The following is a 7,726-nucleotide window of genomic DNA, read 5'->3' on the forward strand; positions in this document are numbered from 1 at the left end:
TTCACAGTGAAGTGCTCTTCCAGTTTTTGGAGGATGGGTATGATCTGTCCACAGGGGGCATTCTTTTCACATGACACACACAGTGGTGATGTATAGAGGATTCTCATGAGCTGGACAAACTCCTCAGCCTTATGGAAGTCCTAGTCCTTCAGACGGTCCAGGTTGTCCTTGGTCCTTGTTTTTCGCAGTCATGGGTCCAAGGCTGCTGCTTGGATCGCTGGATACTACTCCATGAATCTCTCTATCATTAGATAGAGTTCCATCTGGTCTTGACATCAAGGATGAGTGAGTGTTGCGGAAGGCCTGAAACAACAAAAAACAACAGATTTAATTACCGCACACTTGAATATTGAATTCAATTGTTAAATGTGGGAATTTCAAAATAATACTTTAATAGACTGAACTGGCTTCTTACCAAGGAGCTGCTGCTTTTCCTTCAAGACTGTTTTGGACATCGAGGATCTCTTGAACCACACGAACACTGCTCTGATTCGGGCTGCCTATTTATCAATGGAAGTCATTTTGTAGATTTTCTGCACTGCCAGATTCAGTGTGTGTGCCAAAGCATCCTATTTTTAGGATGTGTAGCCTCTTGATGGCAACATCCATATTGCCAGCACCATCAACAGTCAGAGCCGAGCAAGATTGTAGCTGTATCTCAAACTCTTCCAGAATATCGGAGATCTCCTCTGCCACTACTCTCCTCTGCCACAGTTTGCGATTTGTACAMTGGCCTGGTGTGGAGGACCTTCTGTTTTACACCGCCCTGGCTTGTGTAGTGAACTGTAACAGTGAGATAGTGGTCCTGACAGAGGCTGGTCCACCCGTCTGATGCGATGGCCAGCTTTGGCACGTCCTTCAGCTCAGTGATCACATTGGCCATTTCTACACCTTACCAAGTAGGAATTAATGTGTCACTAAGGTAACTCCTGGAGGGAGGGGTATATTTGGGGTTGAGTGCCTTGCTCATCTCCCTACAGTAAAAAATATATAGTTTTCATGTGTTGAATTATCATTATTGTGTTGTTGTGGAGTGATGGGACCAACATACAACCCTTTTATACTACACTATCCTAAAAATTAATACAACTCAATATATCCTGACAGACTGTTACCTAAAGCCCTCGGACTCCACTGCTGCAAAGCGGTGTAGGCCTTTCACTATGAACTTAGTCATGGCTAGGTGGCACTCATTCACCCTCTCCTCAGTCATCCTCCCACTAGCTGCCAGTGTGAAGGGGCTTTGGTCTGGTCTTTGGCTTGGACCAGTGGTATTTTTTATTTTTACAAATATTTCACCTTTATTTAACCAGGTAGGCTAGTTGAGAACAAGTTCTCATTTACAACTGCGACCTGGCCAAGATAAAGCAAAGCAGTTCGACACATACAACAACACAGTTMCACATGGAATAAACAAACATACAGTCAATAATACAGCATAAAAAGTATATATACAATGTGTACAAATGAGGTAAGATAAGGGAGGTAAGGCAATAAAATAGGCCATAGTGGTGAGGTAATTACGATATAGCAATTAAACACTGGAGTGACAGATGTGCAGAAGATGAATGTGCAAGTAGAGATACTGGGGTGCAAAGGAGCAAAATAAATAAATAAATAAAATATGGAGATGAGGTAGTTGGATAAGCTATTTACAGAGAACTGGAAGGAAAGGCGGCAAAAGGAGGAATTGGCTTTGGGGGTGACCAGTGAAATATACCTGCTGGAGTGCGTGCTGCGGGTGGGTGCTGCTATGGTGACCAGTGAGCTGAGATAAGGCTGGGCTTTACCTAGCAAAGACTTGCAGATGACCTGGAGCCAGTGAGTTTGGCGACGACTATGAAGCGAGGGCCAGCCAACGAGAGTGTACAGGTCGCAGTGGTGGGCAGTATATGGGGCTTTGGTGAAAAAACGGATGGCACTGTGATAGACTGCATTCAATTTGTTGAGTAGAGTGTTGGAGTCTATTTTGTAAATGACATCGCCGAAGTCGAGGATCGGTAGGATAGTCAGTTTTACGAGGGTATGTTTGGCAGCATGAGTGAAGGATGCTTTGTTGCGAAATAGGAAGTCGATTCTAGATTTAATTTTGGATTGGAGATGCTTAATGTGGGTCTGGAAGGAGAGTTACAGTCTAACCAGACACCTAGGTATTTGTAGTTGTCCACATATTCTAGGGCAGAACCGTCCAGAGTAGTGATGCTGGACAGGCGGGCAGGTGCGGGCAGCGATCGGTTGAAGAGCATGCATTTAGTTTTACTTGCGTTTAAGAGCAGTTGGAGGCCACGGAAGGAGAGTTGTATGGTAGTATGGCATTGAAGCTCATCTGGAGGTTAGTTAGCACAGTGTCCAAAGAAGGGCCAGAAGTATACAGAATGGTGTCATCTGCGTAGAGGTGGGTCAGAGAATCACCAGCAGCAAGAGCGACATCATTGATGTACACAGAGAAGAGAGTCGGCCCGAGAATTGAACCCTGTGGCACCCCCGGACAACAGGCCCTCCGATTTGACACACTGAAGTCTATCAGAGAAGTAGTTGGTGAACCAAGCGAAGCAGTCATTTGAGAAACCAAGGCTGTTGAGTCTGCTGATAAGAATGTGGTGATTGACAGAGTCGAAAGCCTTGGCCAGGTCGATGAATACGGCTGCACAGTATTGTCTCTTATCGATGGCAGTTATGATATCATTTAGGACCTTGAGCGTGGCTGAGGTGCACCCATGACCAGCTCGGAAACCAGATAGCATAGCGGAGAAGGTACGGTGGGATTCGAAATGGTTGGTGATCTGTTTGTTGACTTGGCTTTCAAAGACCTTAGAAAGGCAGGGTATGTAGCAATTTGGGTCTAGATTGTCTCCCCCTTTGAAGAGGGGGATGACCGCGGCAGCTTTCCAATCTTTGGGGATCTCAGATGATACGAAAGAGAATTTGAACAGGCTAGTAATAGGTGTTGCAACAATTTCGGCTGATAATTTTAGAAAGAGAGGGTCCAGATTGTCTAGCCCGGCTGATTTGTAGGGGTCCAGATTTTGCAGCTCTTTCAGAACATCAGCTATCTGGATTTGGGTGAAGGAGAAATGGGGGAGGCTTTGGCGAGTTGCTGTGGGGGGTGCAGAGCTGATGACCGGGGTAGGGGTAGCCAGGTGGAAAGCATGGCCAGCTGTAAAAAATGCTTATTGAAATTCTCAATTATCATGGATTCATCAGTGGTGACAGTGTTTCCTAGCCTCAGTGCAGTGGGAGGAGGTGCTCTTATTCTCCATGGACTTTACAGTGTCCCAGAACTTTGAGTTTGTGCTACAGGATGCAAATTTCTGTTTGAAAAAGCTAGCCTTAGCTTTCATAACTGCTTGTGTATATTGGTTCCTAACTTCCCTGAAAAGTTGCATATCACAGGGGCTATTTGATGCTAATGCAGTACGCCACAGGATTATTTTGTGCTGGTCAAGGTCAGTCAGGTCTGGAGTGAACCAAGGGCTATATCTTTTCATGGTTCTACATTTTTTGAATGGGGCATGCTTATTTAAGATGGTGAGGAAGGCAATTTTAAAGAATGACCTCTACTGACGGGATGAGATAAATATCCTTCCAGGATACCCGGGCCAGGTCGATTAGAAAGTCCTGCACACTGAAGTGTTTTAGGGAGCGTTTGACAGTGATGAGCGGTGGTTGTTTGACCGTGGATCCATTACGGATGCAGGCAATGAGGCAGTGATCACTGAGATCTTGGTTGAAGACAGCAGAGGTGTATTTGGAGGGCAAGTTGGTTAAGATGATATCTATGAGGGTGCCCGGGTTTACGGATTTGGGGTTGTACCTGGTAGGTTCATTGATCATTTGTGTGAGATTGAGGGCATCAAGCTTAGATTGTAGAATGGCCGGGGTGTTAAGCATGTCCCAGTTTAGGTCATCTAGCAGCACGACCTCTGAAGATAGATGGGGGCAATCAATTCACATATGGTGTCCAGGGCACAGCTGGGGGCAGAGGTTGGTCTATAGCAAGCGGCAACGGTGAGAGACTTGTTTCTGGAAAGGTGGATTTTTAGAAGTAGAAGCTCGAATTGTTTGGGCACAGACCTGGATAGTATGACAGAACTCTGCAGGCTATCTCTGCAGTAGATTGCCACTCCGCCCCTTTGGCAGTTCTATCTTGTCAGAAAATGTTATAGTTAGGGATGGAAATTTCAGGGTTTTTGGTGGTCTTCCTAAGCCAGGATTCAGACACGGCTAGGACATCCGGGTTGGCAGAGTGTGCTGAAGCAGTGAATAAAACAAACTTGGGGAGGAGACTTCTAAGGTTAACATGCATGAAACCAAGGCTTTTACGGTTACAGAAGTCAACAAATGAGAGCGCCTGGGGAATGGGAGTGGAGCTAGGCACTGCAGGGCCTGGATTAACCTCTACATCACCAGAGGAACAGAGGAGGAGTAAGATAAAGGTACGGCTAAAGGCTATAAGAACTGGTCGTCTAGTACGTTCGGAACAGAGAGTAAACAATCAGCTGGCTAATGGTTCCTTTTGATCATGAACCCATGTTCGAATAATTTAGTTAACCCCGTGTGTTGGCTATAGGCTGCTAGCATACATACCTAATGTAGATCGGGCAACGAGAGATGAACTATGAGCTAGGCAGTCGAAAACTGTACATTTCTTTGCCTGTACATGATGCACTTTCGATAGATGGTTGGACAGATTGCTCGTGCTTCCGCCCTTACAAGCAAAAGTATTGTTGCACTTGTGACAACGAGTACTGTCAGCATCGACTCTGGTGAAGTGTAACCACACTTTTGAACGTTTAGCTCTCTCCGCCATCGGCACTAATTAAGAGCAGGTACATTTTAGAAAATTATTTTAAGGCAGGGTGGAATTGTACCCAAAGTTACTCTACAACTGACCCATGTTACATTTAGCCCCCCTCTCCCGCATGCACTCACAGGAATTGTGGAGCAGTAACATGCTTAACCATGCAGCTGCTAAAACCTCATGATTTAAAATGGTGCAGATCCCCCCCCTCTTTTTTAAGAAAGGCCATTAAAATTGCTGTTTACTCCACAATTGCATCAATAATTGTTTTGCATTGACTGCTTGTCAGAATGCATGTTTCCCTCCCTATTGCACTCGAGAGGAATATTTATTTTGCATAGAACACAAAACAAGACAACTAGGGGATTGCCAGATTTTTGTATTCATTACCAGTTCTGTTTTCAGAGGAAAAGTAAATGTGGACTGTTCTAGCATCTTCAGTGTGCCTTGGCAGAAATATTTTTTTAATGTACCATATTTTTTGGGGCGTGGAGGCAATGACATATTGCAGCGCCACAGCTAAATTACTGCAGCGAAAACATTGGAATATGATATGGGGTGACCCAACCTACCTGATGGACTGTGCCATGTTGGTCAGAGGGGAGGAGGCAAAAGGCAGGAAGCCAGTCTGGTGTAAGCTGCACCAAACCTACACAGAGAGACACAGACACACACGTTAATGAATGCTAAGTCTGATGAAGGCTGTGAAGGAAAGATTCAAATAGGACAATGAGGCACAATGAGGCACTTCACACAGGACGCTATCACATCCACTGGAGGGTTGATGACTGACGTCAACCTAGTCAAAAGAAAGACATCACTCCATGAGTCAAACTAATAATACAAAAATTACAACAGAATGAAATGCATCTTTATTAATCCATTATACAGAGACAATGGAACAAGTCAACCTTAAAAGCAAACAAGGAAGCAAAAATAAGCATTTTATTACTCCATATGAAACAGATGAGTTCTGTACTGTATCAAGTGTTGGCTGTGTGTAGTGTGTGCGTAGCGTCTCACTTCTGCAGTAACATGTAGATGCGGGAGCTGAGGGGCARCAGACAGTCAGACACGGTCCACTCTGTACTGATGGGCTTCACACGCTCGCAGTGTAAGATCACATCTGGACCTGACAGACAAAGAAAACAGAGAATGAGAAACACACACACACACCGTACATAACCAGTCAAATTCATTCCAGGGTTTTTCTTTATGTTTACTATTTTCAAGATTGTAGAATAATAGAGTATACATCAAAAACTATGAAATAACACATCTGGAAATACAAAAAAAAGTGTTAAACAAATCAAAATATATTTTATATTTGAGATTCTTCAAAGTAGCCACCCTTTGCCTTGATAACAGCTTTGCACACTCTTGGTATTCTCTCAACCAGCTTCATGTGGTAGTCACCTGCATGCATTTAAATTAACAGGTGTGCCTTGTTAAAAGCTAATTTGTGGAATTTCTTTAATGCGTTTGAGCCAATCAGTTGTGTTGTGACAAGGTAGGGGTGGTACATAGTAGTTACCCCTATTTGATAAAAGACCAAATCCATATTATGGCAAGAACAGCTCAAATAAGCAAAGCGAAACGACAGTCCATCATTACTTTAAGACAGGAAGGTCAATCCGGAAAATTTCAAGAACTTTTCAAGTTTATTCAAGTGCAGTCGCAAAAGCCATCAAGCGCTATGATGAAACTGGCTCTCATGAGGACAGCCACAGGAAAGGAAGACCCAGAGTTGCATCTGCTGAAGAGGATAAGTTCATTAGAGTTAACTGCACCTAAGATGGCAGCCCAAATATAGGAGACTGCGTGAATCAGGCCTTCATGGTCGAATTGCTGCAAAGAAACCACTACTAAAGGACACCAATAAGAAGAAGAGATTTGCTTGGGCCAAGTCCAAATTTGAGATTTTTAGTTCCAACCGCTGTGTCTTTGTGAGATGCAGAGTAGGTGAATGGATGATCTCCGCATGGAGGAAGAGGTGTGATGGTACTTTGCTGGTGACACTGTCAGTGATTTATTTAGAATTCAAGGGACATTTAACCAACATGGCTACCACAGCATTCTGCAGCAAGGAGAGTGATGGAGTGCTGCATCAGATGACCTGGCCTCCACAATCACCCGACCTCAACCCAATTGAGATGGTTTGGGATGAGTTGGACCGCAGAGTGAAGGACAAGCAGCCAACAAGTGCTCAGCATATGTGGGAACTCCTTCTAGACTGTTGAAATTAATACAACCACTAGCATCCCCCCCAAAAAAATTCATGCAATGTGGCTGACGCAAAAGATCAGAACGTTTAGCTTAAAATGTTGATAAACTATTAGGCTATTTCTCCACATTATAAGCTCAGCAATGTGCACACGGCAGTAGGATATAAGCACGAATGTTCCATTAGAAGGAAAACACCATTACCAAAAGTGACCGCAAATGCAATTATGCATGTAATGCATTTATTATAAAGGTGCATTTTTATGGTGAAAACATGAAACTCATGCGCTGCTTATATATGCCAGTTAGGCTCTACATCCCTTGTAAATTGGATGAATGTGCTTCATTTTACGAAGTTATTTGGCCACTTTAGTTGTGATGCAAACCTTAGCAAAACATTTAGGCCTATGGGCTAGGCTACATGAGGTGTGCGACTAATTCAAAAAGTCATGAAAAAAGTCATTGTTTCTTGCCTTACGCTGGGCATCATAATATATAATTCACAAGTGATAGGCTAATAGTCACCCATTACACTATTCTTGATTTAATCTTGTCTTTACATACACTAAATAATATATGTGTGAAATTTGTTTTGATTTAGAATGGACCATTATCATGCATCTGTCTCGAAACGGGCAGGGGAAAAAATACGTCATCTATGCACTTAAACAGCGAATGAAGGATGCTTTTCCAGTGGTTCAT

Source organism: Salvelinus sp. IW2-2015, linkage group LG5 (assembly GCF_002910315.2).
Source record: "Salvelinus sp. IW2-2015 linkage group LG5, ASM291031v2, whole genome shotgun sequence".
Classification (NCBI taxonomy): domain Eukaryota; kingdom Metazoa; phylum Chordata; class Actinopteri; order Salmoniformes; family Salmonidae; genus Salvelinus; species Salvelinus sp. IW2-2015.